The sequence below is a fragment of the Sabethes cyaneus genome, chromosome 3, assembly GCF_943734655.1.
Source record: "Sabethes cyaneus chromosome 3, idSabCyanKW18_F2, whole genome shotgun sequence".
NCBI classification, from domain to species: Eukaryota; Metazoa; Arthropoda; class Insecta; order Diptera; family Culicidae; genus Sabethes; species Sabethes cyaneus.
The window spans coordinates 67,260,130-67,275,797 of NC_071355.1; the positions used below are offsets into that span (position 1 = coordinate 67,260,130).

The 15,668-nt window shown below is 39.5% G+C and overlaps 1 protein-coding gene across 2 annotated transcripts in view; it reads right to left on the reverse strand.

Annotated features, from left to right (window-relative positions):
* Positions 1 to 15,668, reverse strand: part of LOC128743883 (furin-like protease 2) — an 803,052-nt gene that overhangs the window by 570,131 nt on the left and 217,253 nt on the right. The gene's annotated exons all lie outside the window — the stretch shown is intronic.

Genomic DNA, 15,668 nt, shown 5'->3' on the forward strand with positions numbered 1-15,668 from the left:
TACCTTATTCTAAGATACCCAACAACTATTCGCAAGCAAGGCAGTGGAAGACCAGCCAACATTATGGACGCAGAAGGACATCGTTCTCTTTCTCGTTTTTTCAACATTAAGCCCTCTGGTTTGGCTATCAATTAAGATGCACCAAACGAATGTTAGGAGAAAATTTTGATCCCGTTTCTACAAAAACATCATGCAGATGGACAATTCGTGTTTTGGCCGGATAGAGCATCATCGCATTACGCCAAAAAAACTCAATCGTTCCTGAATACCCATTCGATCCTATTTTTACCCAAAAACCACGACCCAAAAAATCTGTCTCAGTGCGCTCAATCGAAGATTTCTTCGGGATTTTGAGTTCCTTGGTGTACAAAAACAACTGGAGAACCACGAATTGCAATTGCATACCAATCGATCAGGTTCGACGAATGAGCAATGTCTGTGTTTGTGTGTGTGTATGTGTGTGTGTGTGTGTGTGTGTGTGTGTGTGTGTGTGTGTGTGTGTGTGTGTGTGTGTGTGTGTGTGTGTGTGTGTGTGTGTGTGTGTGTGTGTGTGTGTGTGTGTGTGTGTGTGTGTGTGTGTGTGTGTGTGTGTGTGTGTGTGTGTGTGTGTGTGTGTGTGTGTGTGTGTGTGTGTGTGTGTGTGTGTGTGTGTGTGTGTGTGTGTGTGTGTGTGTGTGTGTGTGTGTGTGTATGTGTGTATGTGTGTATGTGTGTGCGCTTCAATTTTTAATCGCCTATTTCTCGGAGATGGCTGAACCGATTCGTCTGCTATAATTTTTATTTGAAAGGTATTTTAACCTAGTATATCACTATTAAATGGTTTCGTGGTCTGACTTTTAGTTTAAAAGTTATAAGCAAAAATGTGAAAATTACGTGACACGATTTTCTCCGGAACCACATAACCGATTTCATCGATCTTAGTACTAAATAAAAGCTCTTACTATTGCTAAACTTCACGCCAATTTTTATTGAAAACAAACAAGTGGTTTAAAAGTTATGCTTAAAAACCAGTTTTGACAAGGTTCAAATGATCGCCTGTTTCTCAGAGATGGTCAAACCGATTTATGCGCTATTAGTTTCATTTGGCAGGTAATATAGCCGGATAGATCACTATTGAATGGTTTTTTGATTTGATGTTTAATTTGAAAGTTATGAGTAATTCAATACACCACGCCTAAATTAACAATAATTTATAATGATTTTAACCAAGAAAAATAACCTAATTTCAATTATTTTAATATCAAACGAGAGGTTTTCCCACTACGAATATATATGCAAAATTTCATAAGAATTGGTTTTACCGGTCAAAAGATATAAACCCTCGAACACCCGCACCAACTTTTGTAACACGGTTACTCGCGCGCACAATAGCCCAAAACCAAAGAAAACGTGCGCACTAGAGTTTTGACTAGGAAAACTTGGTTTTAAGTTTATCGAACCTTTGGAAGAGTTTCTTGAAATTGAAAGCTCTATTGTCTGGTAGAATTTGAATTTTGATTAATCCCCCTAAAAGTGAAATAAAAAAATTATTTTCCTTCAGTTTCAATATAACACATTGATGTGTTCTGCAAAGTTTTAGAGCATATTATTACAAGAAATTTTGCTGAAGACAGTAACCTTCTATCTCTTTAACGAAGAGATCTTATTGTTGAAGGGATAGAAGGTTACTGTCTTCAGCAAAATTTGAAAGATCAGTTTTTCTATTGTAGCTCTTTTTGTAATTGTTGTATGATTTTTTCATGTATTACAAAGTTGTATAAATAATAAAAATACACAACTTTGCTGAACATAGTATACCGCTATGTTTCCTTGTTTACGAACTGTAGAACTTTGATTATAAAAAATACCCTGATTTTGACCCCGAATTACTCGACTACCAACAGACGGATACATTTTAAACATTTTACATTTGCTGGTAGTTTTGCTGCATACAGACACCATTTTTCCATATGAAGAAACGAAAGAAAATTCTAGTTGGGGCCAATTGCGGTACACCTCACATGCTACTTGCTTCGTTTCTGTGTTGTCGATTTATGCTAATCTATTTTCCTAACAATTTAAAGTAATAATGCATTGAATAATTCTGACATTTTGCTCATAACAAGTTTATTGAAGAATATACGTTAGTATATACGTAATATAGGATTTGTAACTATATAACAATATGGCATTTAAAAACCTACATATGGTGTACGAAATACAACAACGTGAGTAACCGAAGGTTCATAAAAATTGATGAAAATTATTCAAGAGAACTTTATTGTTGTGAATCAAATAGAATGGCGTTACAGGAAATTATGCATAGTTCAAAAACCTTTTAACTAGACCTTTACTACGCAATGTATATGTTAAAGAATAATATTTCATCTTACAACTTACTTTTACTTGTACTTACCCTCATTAGTAACAACTTACTTAGCAATTTCATGAGAAAAGAAACTATCAAAATTTATAAGTGCTTCTATTTGTTTCAAATTTTGTAAACTTATTCAATTTCCAAAAATTTCATGTAAACCAAACGTGTCGATTTCTATCTCAAATTGCAAGTAAGACGGTATAACAAAGGTTCCTTTCACCACTAGGTGGATTAAATCAGGTTTTTGACAGTTTGTGAAAAAAATTCCAAAATTTTAGTTGCCACCCGTTAGTACCAAACAATTGTGTTAACATCACCCAGTGAATTTCAACAATTGCTTCTGGAGTGCGAGAGTGTCCGATAAGTCGTTGACTATCGAGAACAGTTTCAAGTTGTTGGCGAACACAAGCCAAGCACTACGTAGACGTCATTGAACTATGAAAAACCAACGGCACGAGATGGCTACCTTGTGGGACTCCGGAAAAAAACGGTGAAAGCTGGTGAGATGGAGCAGCGGCCCTACTATGCCCAGTTTGTCCAGTTTTACGACGGCAATATGACGATTCAACTTGTCGAAAGTGGCGGAGTAGTCCGTGTAGACGATGTCTGTCTAAGAGCGGTCGTCAAAGCAATCCGTTACGTACGTAGTGAGTGTTAGTAGATTGGTAGACGTTGAGCGCTTAGGCATGAATCCGGGTTGCTCGTCGGCGATGTATTGTTGGACGAACGAGGAAATTGGAACGATCTCAGCGAGCTCGAAGAATTTCGTCAAATTAGTGGGAGAATCGCCGAGATTTGGAACGTTGTTCAGGGCAGTCGATACTTCTGTTTCGGACAGCCTTTCATCTGCAAAGACGCTGGGGAATTTCCACGAGAACAGGTGATTTGATGGCAGTGTCCTTAACGAGTGGAGCAGGCGCCAACATACATTTTGGAGCCAGGCCTGATGGAGCCTCTTCATCACATCAAATTTCTATCTTGAAATTTCGATCAGCTGAAAGTATAGAGCTTGGTGTAAGTTTTTCCCCATAATACCTAATAAAACTATAACAACGTAGCGTTTCAATTCTCGTGCACCGCGTAAGTTTGTAGAGAGAGCTACAAAATTAGGTACTGTATTGTAAGTACTATATTATAAGCGTTAATTTGTAGAGAGACCTACAGAATTAGGTACTGCTTTGGATCTCCAACTATGGTGAAAATTAGATCAGCTCAGTTTCAATGGCATAAGCAGATACAGCAAACATTCGCCTAGTTTTCGAATATTTCAAGCCGATTAATATATATGACTTTGTGTTACGAACCGTAAAAAGTTCATTTTTCGGGTGTAATTATAATCACTTCTCGGTGATAATGGCAAAACTTTATCATCAAGTGTTAATGTAACTTCGAAGGTTCCACATTTGTTTCTAATGGCCGATAAACTGCCGCACCGAGTTTTCACAACCAAGGTTGTGATATTAAGGTTCAGGTTCATGGGTAAAGCTGGATGCTATAGAAGGAGCTCTTTCGATATGGGTAAATGATAGACGAATAGATAAAACAAAGTGAAATGGTCCATTAATTATGTTCTTCAGACAAATACTGAAGGCTGATTTCTATATAATAATTAACGGAGAAGACAAGCCGGCATAAACTTTTTCAGCACAGATTGGCAAGTCGTGTCACCATCGATATTAAAACGATGGAAATAATAATTGATTACTGTGATCTACTAAATACAATGGTACTGCAATGTTTGTACTCTTCTGGGCTTACATAATGAATATTCTGAAGATGATATTCTGAAGAATAATTCCTTCTCTATCGGCCCCCAGGGATATCTATGTTTTGTTTTTATCGATTGCTGGTTATTTTTAACAGCTTTCTATAAGAAGTGCATTTTAATGCTGGTGGTGCAAAACACTTGCTTAGAAAAAGTTGGGCATATGTTTTGGTGGAGTCTCAGTTGTTTTATTTTCCAATATCAAATATTTGGTTTTCAATATCCTTAGAGAAGAATTTTTAAATAAATGAAGTCATTTTTTTTTTCAACTATAAACCATTTAAAAAGTTACGTGACCCTCGGCTGAAGGTCGCGTCCCTGCCGTTTATTTCATCAATTTATTCTCTGAATAGCAAGTAGTGTGAAGCAAATGGCTACAGAATAGCAGAAAGAGAACAGGCTTGAGCCCCCCACGTCTTTCTCCAGCAGCCCCATTCAGTTGTGTATCGTTTTGTATCGTTCTACTATCAAGGACAGCATAACAAAACCATCCACTCAATCGACACAGAAGTTGGGGCCATCTGGTCTGGGACCGTCCGCTGGCTGGCAGATCCGAAAAATAAAACATTTCTGATAACCATTGACAATGTGACCATAAGGCGACACACAACAGTAGGTGCAAATTTATCCCTGTTCACACCAGAGTTGGTCCGAATAATGTGCTGTGATCTCTACTCCCTGCCGTTTTCGGTAGTTAGAGTTGCCTTTCGGTTCGCTCGACTCGACTATGTGCTGGGACTGAGACGAAGCTTGGTGACCCAATGCAACCGGGCGGCGGCGTGGCAGTGTAATCAGCAGAGGCGAGCGAGACTGTATTTCGCCAGATGGGTCGTTTGTTTGTAAAATTTATATGCTAGGTGGCAGGTTGAACCGCTGTCTGCACCACTTCTTCGATGAACTTCCTTCGTTTCTTGGTGGAATTAAACCATCAGAAGATGAAATAAAGCATGCAAATTTTTCACGTTACCACCGGGATAGTTGGACGGAAATTAGACACTACTGACTGGTGGAAGTTTATCCAGGAGAAAAATAACGGATAATAAGTGAGGGAAAAATGAACATTCTTCCGGTAAATGTGGAAAGTTTTTGATAAAACCTAGCATTTCTTGTTTAATAAATTTATTAAATTTCAACAGAATTTTGGAATTGTTTTCCAAATAGGTGAACTACAGAATCCCTTATTTCATTTTCAATAAATAAATTGAATTGTGTACAATTAATAATTTTTCCGCATACATCATCATTGAAATATTTTTCATTTTAATCCCAGTATCCATTTTACTGTCGATGCGATTGGTTTCATTTCATCTGTTTTTTTGGTCATTAATTAGTGTTTTTGATCCTGTCTAGGAAAAAGACTCTGTTGTGTCGGAAGTGATGAACCTATATCACGACGGGACGCGGCGGGGGAAAGCAAAAACCAGAACAGCAGAATTGAATGGCTCATAATTGGGTTGCGCTTTATTTGATTTTATTTTCCATTGGGATGCGCACTCGCTCTTTGATAATAGTCGGCTGACTCGACGGTTGGAGCCGGTCGGTGGTTACTATGGCAGAGCTCCCCGGCTGCTGCTGCTGCTGAGCCCTCCGTTACGTTGTCATAGCGAGGGGCAGCCCAAATTTACCGTTGACGGTGTTTGCCGGTCGGCCTCTCGAATGAAGTGAAGTGTGTACTGAAATCGAAGCTTTAGAATGTTGAAGTTTAATCGGATAACCGATGGGAGACAGTGGGGTGGGTTTGTTTGAAGCCCATAGCCTGATTTTCAGGAAATTTCTTTTTAGGTAATTCTATTTGGGAAATTTATTTCGCGAGAAATTGAAATTTAGGTTCTGCGTTCTACAATGTGGAATATTTTTGGCAGTGTTCAAAACTAATGTTTCCTTCGGTCCTGCGTTTAAAATGTTTTCAACACAATGTACGGTTCTTTTCTGCAACCAACCAAATAGGAGCATTTAGTCATGTGCTTTCGTTAAGCAGCAACACAGCTTGTAGATTTTTTGAGACCTAAAAAGCGTTTCCAACAAGATAAGAACACAAGTGAATGCAATGCCATTCAACCTTGATGGCAGACACAGCACAGGTAAATCCGAGCGTGAAACTTACGCATTCAGTTTTGGAAATGAATTTCGAAAAGTGCATACCTCCGAAAGCCACATTGAGTCATTGACTTGAACCACATTTTGCAGATGAATTACAATCGCTCCCGAACCGAAAGCCGAGCATCCCAATTTAATTCAACATCACCGGCACATGCTCCTGTTTACAGCAGAGCAGGCATTTCGCCTAGTGCGGCCCTATGCTCTACGATGCCGTTCGAGCCGACCAGTAGTAGCTAGTAGTAGAAGTGATGGATTCCAACTGCTGGCCGGAGTGGAGTACGAAGATGACCCGAGCGACGGGATGTGCTCTGCTGATTCTGATTGCCTGTTTCGGGAAGTAGGTATGCTTCACTCGTGCACTTTACAATCCATCTCATGTCCGTGTGTATGTCGTGTACGTGGGACGCTCCTGCCGCAGCAGTGATGGATGCATGCGAAATCTCGGTCCACATGTAGGTCGAACCGGATGCTGGCTATGGAATCGATTCCCAGCTGCCGGATCATCTTCGGATGCTGCAGAATTGCTGCACACGGTGTCGAGAATAGCAAGTTATGTTAATTATGCTCAGCTGATTCGTTATGCAAATTGATACGAATTTGTATTCATTCGATAGTTATTCCAAACCGTATGTACCTACTCAGGCAATCAACATATTGACATGTGATATCTTTAGTAATTCTACGACTACGGTGTTCGATGTTCTGCCGCTTGAACTGACAGTACTCGTACAGCTCGTACTCAGCTCAAGACGAATGTCATCATTGGATCCGTATCGGTTCTCCGTTCCGATTGAGTCGGAGAATTTTTATGACAGCTGATCCATCCCCAGGATGAATATTCTCGCTAGCAAGCAAACAAGTTTGAATTCTACTTCTTCGCTAGAAAAAAATAGTATGAAGCACAATACTTGATAGCGCGCGAACGGATTTGCCATAGATTTGCTAGCAAGAGGAAATTTTCGCAACTCGCCCCATCATCGATGAGATTTCGATTTTTTTAGCATCTATATTGGCAATAATTTGCATTGACATTTGTATCTACGAAAAGGTTATGGTGCATAAAAAACAAATCCTGGATATAACCAGTTGTAATCGCTTTTGTTAAAAATTTAATCATTTTTAATGATTTGGACAAGCAGCGTACTAAATTTGAGAGTGAATGTCTTATGCATATTAGAGAGATGAATGAATATAAAAAAATCAGAGGGGTTGTGCACAAGACACGACCGCGTATATAGGTGACGCAGGACTACGTAAGCCTCTTGGTAGTGATAGTAGCATGTATCCATGCTTGTAATCATTCGTTTCTTCATGTATACATGCTGTATGCAACATATATACATGCTACATGCGTTGTATGTAACATTTATCAAAGTAGTAATATTGCATACGTTCAATCCTCAAAAGATTTCAGAGTTATTTCAATGTGCATGTGAAAACAATTTAGCAAAATCAAGAACACAAACTATTGCTTTCCTGCTACCTTACAGAAATTGAAGATTGTTTGTATTACCCACGTTGAAGGGATTTTACCAATTCAATCATATTTTATCAACAGCACATCTTTTTACTACATTTCTAATGAAACGGCAAGCATGCGTATTCATACAGAGTCATATTATAACCGAACAGCTACAGCTGTAGCATATTTTTCCAACACAGATATCAAGTTCGCCGAGGTTTAACCGTCTCGCAGTAAAGAATTTACGATCTGTTGGGACAACGAACTTGTGTCATTTTTTCTGGCACACTTCTCTAACACAGACATCAAATTGGACTAGGTTTAATCGCGTTCGTAAGAAATCTGTTGGCACGACGGGGTTTTGTCACTCTTTCTGGCGTACTTCCCAAGCAAGGACATCAAAATGGTGTAGCTTTAATCGCGGTGTTAAGAAATCTTGTTGAAATGAGGAAACTTTGTCACTTGTTTTGGCTTACTTCCCAAGCACAGATATCAAATTGTTATAGGTTTAGATCATCCTGAAGAATCTTCCAAGTTCCAACCAATCACGAAGCGAGAATTCTGGTAAAACATAGGTTCATCAATTTCAATTTTTCAATAGTTCAACATCAAGAATCCATACTTTTCTTCATTTGGACCAATTCTTAGAAGATTTTCCAACCGATTGGTGTAAGAATATTGAAAATCGATCGGAAAACCGCTGAGCTATTGGCGCTCAAAACCTTTCATTTTTCGTGACGCTCGCATTTTTCGATTTTTTGGAATGACACCCTATCTCAAAACTTGCCGTAAGACGTAGTCCTACGTCAATACAACTTGTCAAAAACATGTACCTGCTTTATGTTTTATTGTAAAAAATAATGGGCAAAATGATAAACACATTGGGTTTGGCCCTCCTCATGGCTATCTATACCTGTGTACCACTACTTGTATGCTGTTAGGCTTATACAAATTTGAAAAAAAGTTTAAGTCGCCGCCCCCCCCCCCTTTAAAATTTTTTAAATGTGGAGGGGCGAAAAAATAAAGTGTAATATTAGTATGTTGCATTCTTTAGTAATAAGCAGATTTTTCACAGTTCAATGAGTTTACATCTCTAAATTATTCAATATGTGCAAAGTTACAGTAATCATCTCTTTAGTCGTGATCAACTTTCTTTCACCAACTATTCCTGCTGCAGGTCACAGGCAACTAATGTGCTTCACCACGTCGAAAATTGAAGTGCTTGTAATCACACTTTCGGCCTGATTTAATTTAATTCATGTTCCATTTTATTTCACCTTATTATAAAAGAACCGAATTAGATTGTGGCAACAATCAATTAAACAATATATAAGTGAAATTTAGTACCGCTTTTGACGGAGATATTCCGAAGTACCTACCCTAATTTTGGATATTGGGGACGTATCAGCTGAGAAATGGCCTGATATTCATGACCAACAAACTAGCTGTTTCAAACGTGAATAATTTCAGCGATTTGTTTAACATGTCGGTAGTACAGCATATGCGTTCCAAGTAAAAAAGTTGTAGGGACCTGAACTGCCATTTTAACACTATGATTAGGTTACGATACTATTTCGTGGTTACCGTGCTCTGAACTAGTAAGTGAAACGGATTTCGATTATTCAAAAAACAAGGTAACTAACCGAGTGACACGCAAGTTCAAAGCAAAAATCAAATAAAGGTCAAGTTACTCGTTTGCGGCTCTCTAATGTGATCCTGTGGCACTCCACTATTATCAAAGTGGTTCATCTCTACCAGGATGCTTACTTTATGTGCTAGGGTCAAAAAATTTAGAAGTTAAGTTCGGTTTGAACTAAATTTTAAATACTGCACAAAATTTGTGTACAGTAGGATTTCGAATTTGGCAACAAAGACGCGCATTTGTTGCCAAAATTAAAACCGTGCCAAAATCGATACCCTATTTTGATATGAAAAAAATTAATGTAAATGCTTTAGAAATTGACTAAACATCATTGATCAACGATTGCAACCATTTTATGTTTAAAAAGACCGCCAAGAGCTATCCGTCCGGTGCAAATAAGTTATTGACACCTTGCGGAAAGACGTAATCCTACGGCAATAAAAATATTGTTCGAAACCACATAACTTTTTTTCATGAACATACTGGGGGCATCGTTTTTTCGTCATTTAAAGCATGTATGCAGAAACTGATTGATATTTAAGCATAATTTTGCAGGTGAAATATCTTGTGTTGAGAAAAACGAATACTTTTTTTGCCAAAACCGAGGCATGCCAAAATAGAACCATGCCAAATTCGAAATCCAACTGTATTCCGAATTGGGCAACCATCTAGCTACCGGTCGATATCGGAATAGCTCTTATCCGCATAGCGAAAGCTTGATCTCCGCTCCGTGCTATCATCGGACTGTCGTCAGATCGCCTACCAGCTGTGCTTACGGTGGTCCAAACCTGTGATCTGTATCAGCAACATTGATGTCGAAATTACCGGACTGGTACCGAATGGCTGAAACACAAATGGCCGAATCACGAATGGCCGAAATCCATATGGCCGAATTCCAACAACAGTCACAGAAGGCCGAATCACGAAAGGCCAAATCGCGAAAGGCCGAATCACGAATGGCCGAATCACGTAAGGCCGAATTTTCCCAGATTGCCAATATCAACAACATTATTGCTCATGTTGTGAGACCTTACGCATTTTGAATAATTTTTTCATCTATCTCTTTCCGCAAATTTCAAACATCCCCTTGAAAATCCTTTAAAATTTTCCCCTCTATTGCCCTTTGTTCCACTCGCAGCTCTGTGATGATTTGCGTCATTGATATGTGAAGGTGATTCGGCCATATGTGTTTCGGCCATTCGTAGGTAATCCTATTTTACCAATCTTGATGCCAGACCTTGTGTGTGAAAGTACGCACCGTACCCTGCTAAAATGTTTTGCTCCGTTCGTAGCTAACAAGTTTTCGGTTTTTGTGCATTTGGCAAACTCGCAAAGGAAACCAATATGAGACTGCACCTCGGAGCCGATTTCGTTTGTATGGTTCGGTTCTATATGTTTTCGGAGCGAACCGTGCGGCACCGTGCCAGAGTTCGGCAGTCGAGCAATTTATTTATTTGCATTCATTTATCAAAGGCACGCACCGCTGTTCATGAATGTGTAGGATGTTACAGTTACTGAATTTTCTAACAGCGCAGTCGCGTTCATGCAAAGTTTGTCGGTACCGTGCTTATCGGTGCCGAGCCGAAGACCAAAACACCGTCTTGTTGAAGCTCGGGTACTTTCCTGTCGCTTGGAAGAAGGGATGGAAAATCAATAATTTTGATCAAATTTGTGAGCTTTCACCATACGCACAGATCACGATCTGCGCAGCTCACCACAAACAGTGAATCTTGAACTTTAATCACAAAATTTTGTTCTCTTAACACCTCGTAGCAATCTGTTGCAGTGCTGGATTTCGCGTAGTTGCAAGACTCATGTCGTTTGTATTGAGATTCACGCACGCTGGGATTCATCGTCTGTATCTGTTATATTTCTCAACGCAATCAATCAATGATCTGATATGAGGTTTGTCATAATCTGTACAGATAGCGACAAAGTATTTGTCGCTTACAAGTAGTGATGTCAAAAAATCTGACTCTGATCGCTCCTATGTTTTTGAGCGCTAGAAGTGATTTTTTCCATCCCTGCTTGAAGGCGATTCAAGTTCTCGCTCCGTAAGTTATTCGGGAAGACTCCTTGAGCACAATGTGTGGAACAACTTTCTGCCGAAGGGGTAATTTTTCATTGATGGTACGCATCCAATGTCTCCTCTACCTCGTGATGGAATAGTCTCGCTATTTGCTAATGATTTAGCAATTAATTTTGAAGGACGAGTAAAATGAACTCTCATGTTGAGACTGTGAGCTACACCTGTTGCCGATATTAGGCAAATTATATTGGCTAAAACGCAAACCAGCGTGTTCTCTTACCACAACACCGCCGACTCAATCCCCAGCCAACATTCAAAGCTGAGATATAATAATCGAGTAGTCATCCGAAGCCCACTAGCTTGACTTAATACTCGACAGAAAAAACTTATCTTTCTTTCATACGCGGAGGACCATTTTACCAAACGCTGGACCGTCTATATCCGGTTATCAACTATCGCACAGTAGAACCGTTCTAAAAAAGACGCCATTTTCTCACCTTTCCAGATGTTTTAGGATTTAGTTGTCTTCGGAGAGATATATTGTAATATTATTTCAAGGTCTCACATGATTACCACAAATAAATTAAGCTGATTTTCTGTAACCTTCTTTTCATACAAGTGACATGTTTCATAAGCGACAGAACCTTTCAGCTTCATCCGAAATGCGTAAATGCGTTAGAAATTGCGTTAAATATTATCAACGATTGCAACTATTTTATGTAAAAAGTCCGCCAAGAGCCATCCACCCGGTGCAAATAAGTTTTTGGCAACGTTCGGCAAGACGCAGTCCTACGGCAATAAAAATATGATTGTTCAAAACATTCTATAACTGCAAACTTTGTTTCATGATCACACTGAGGACATCGTTTTTGGTTCTGTAAGCAAAGTTACTGACTACTGGATGGCTTGACGATTCCTTAACCGTTATGTGTTCGACAAAAAAAACACCTTTAAGTGCTCGACAAGGGTACCCGGGTACCCACAAATTGAAACACTTGTAACTTTGGCAATTTTTGACCGATTCGGACACTTTTACCACCAAAAGATTCAGGAACTTATCCACTTCCAGTGTGGTTATAACAGAGCCGGAAGTGGTTCATATGGTTCCCGGAAATCGGGCAGTCCGAGGATGTGTTCCGGAATTAAAGCACTTTTTATATTTTCGGATGTAATTATAGTAATATGGGTGTCCAAAGTTCTTTCAATTAGTCCGAAAGGCCATTCTTCATTGTTTTAAAACAATACAATGATATATCCTCGGAATGGCCATTCTGCGACAAGTTCCCGTGGGACCTCCTGTGGCCATAAAACTGTTTGGTTTGCAACACTGGCAATATGGGTGTCTAAATTCATGAAATTACTCCAGGAGGTCATTTTTCATTATTTTGATTCTATCTGATGATTTTGCCACGGCTTGGCCATTCCGGAACATATTCCCGTGGGGCTTCACAGTTGTCCAAAACCAAAAATATGTGCGAATTAGAGTTTTGAGTGGGAAAACTTCATTTTAGGTTTATGGAACCTTTGGGAGAGTTTCTTGAAATTAAAAGTTCGATCGTATGGTGAAATTCACATTTTGAATAATCCCCCTAAAAGTGAAATAAAAAAATTATTTTTCTTTAGCTTCAATATATCACATTGATGAGTTCTGCAAAGTTTTAGAGCATATTATTACAAGAAATTTTGCTGAAGACCGTAACCTTCTATCTCTTCAGCGAAGATAGAAAAATCCTATTTCTTAGACGTGAATCGTCAAAATCAGTTTTTCTATTTTAGCTTTTTTTGTAGTTGTTGTATGACTTTTTCATGTTTTATAAAGTTGTACAAATAGCAAAGATACACAACTTTGCCAAATGTAGTATACCTCTATCTTTGCTTGTTTAGGAACTGTAAAACTTTTGATATAAAAAATACCCTAATTTTGATCCCCAATTACGCAACTATGCGCAGACGGATACAAATGAAACTTCCTGACTTTTTGTAGTTTTTTATTTAGTTTCAGATTCATGTAATGTAATTTGTATCTGTTTGCGCATAGTTGAGTAATTCGGGGTCAGAATTAGGGTATTTATTATAACAAAAGTTTTACAGCTCCTAAACAAGCAAAGATATAGGTATGCTACATTCGGCAAAGTTATGTATCTTTGCTATTTGCACAACTTTATAAAACATGAAAAAGTCATACAACAACTACAAAAAGAGCTAAAATAGAAAAACTGATTTTGACGATTCACATCTAAGAAATAGGATTTTTCTATCTTCGCTGAAGAGATAGAAGGTTACGGTCTGCAGCAAAATTTCTTGTAATAATATGCTCTAAAACTTTGCAGAACTCATCAATTTGTTATATTGAAGCTAAAGAAAAATAAATTTTTTATTTCACTTTTAGGGGGATTATTCAAAATTCTAATTTCACCATACGATCGAACTTTTAATTTCAAAAAACTCTCCCAAAGGTTCCATAAACCTAAAATCAAGTTTTCCCACTCAAAACTCTAATGCGCACATATTTTTGGTTTTGGACAACTGTGAAGCCCCACGGGAATATGTTCCGGAATGGCCATGCCGTGGCAAAATCATCAGATAGAATCAAAATAATGAAAAATGACCTTATGGAATAATTTCATGACTTTAGACACCCATATTGCCAGTGTTGCAAACCAAACAGTTTTATGGCCACAGGAGGTCCCACGGGAACTTGTCGCAGAATGGTCATTCCGAGGATATATCATTGTATTGTTTTAAAACAATGAAGAATGACCTTTCGGAGTAATTGGAAGAACTTTGGACACCCATATTACTATAATTACATCCAAAAATATAAAAAGTGCTTTAAGTCCGGAACACATCCTTGGAATGCCGGATTTCCGGGAACCAGATGAACCACTTTCGGCTCTGTTGTAACCACACTGGAAGTGGATAAGTTCCTGAATCTTTTGGTGATAAAAGTGTCCGAATCAGTCAAAAATTGCCAAAGTTACAAGTATTTCAATTTGTGGGTACCCGGGTACCCTTGTCGAGCACTTAAGGGGTAAAAAAATTCGAAGCCCCCCCATTCCACCCCCTTAAGTGCTACTTACTTACTTAATTGGCCTAACGTCTTATGACAAGGCCTGCGCAGTATAATTTCTCCATCTGTTTCGGTCCATGGCAACTGATCTCCAGTTCCGCGGGCACCCAGTGCTCGCCAGATCTCGCTCCACCTGGTCTTGCCACCTCGCTCGCTGTGCCCCTCTTCGTCTTGTTCCTACCGGATTTGATGCGAAAACCATTTTTGCAGGATAGTTGTCCGGCATTCTAGCAACATGTCCTGCCCAACGTATCCGTCCAGCTTTAACCACTTTCTGAATACTTGGTTCGCCGTAGAGACGCGCGAGCTCGTGGTTCATTCTTCGCCTCCATACACCGTTCTCTTGCACTCCGCCAAAGATGGTTCTTAGCACCCGCCGTTCGAAAACTCCGAGTGCTCGTAGGTCCTCTTCTAGCAGTGTCCACGTTTCGTGCCCGTAGAGGACAACCGGTCTAATTAGCGTTTTGTACAGTGTGCACTTTGTACGGGGGCTCAGATTGTTCGACCGCAAGTGTTTGTGGAGTCCGTAGTAGGCCCGACTTCCGCTGATAATACGTCTTTTAATCTCACGGCTGGTATTGTTGTCCTCTGTTGCCAGTGAGCCAAGGTATACGAACTCGTCGACTACCTCGAACTCATCCCCGTCGATTACCACGGTGCTGCCCAAGCGAGCCCTGTCGCGCTCGGTCCCGCCCGCCAGCATATACTTCGTTTTAGACGTATTTATCTGCAATCCAATCTTCTCTGCTTCGCGTTTCAGTCTGGTGTACTGATCTTCCACCGCCTCAAATGTTCTGCCGACAGCATCCACGTCGTCAGCAAAGCAGATAAATTGACTGGATTTATTGAAAATCGTGCCCCGCATTTCGATCGCCGCTCGCCTTATAACACCTTCAAGCGCAATGTTGAATAGCAGGCAGGAAAGACCATCTCCTTGTCGAAGTCCCCTGCGAGATTCGAATGGGTCCGACAATCCACCCGAGATTCTCACACAGCACTGGATCCCATCCATCGTAGCCATGATAAGTCTAGTAAGCTTACCCGGAAAGCCGTTTTCGTCCAAAATTTTCCATAGCTCTTGTCCTTAAGTGCTACATGAAAACTTATTTTATGAAAAGTTGTAATTCAACTAGTTCTTAGATGTCACAGAATTTCAGTATCCTTGATCAAAGAAAACTTTAGAATTTCGTACTTTGAAAGCTGAAAAGGTACCCGGGTACCCTGTCGAACACATAACGGTTAAC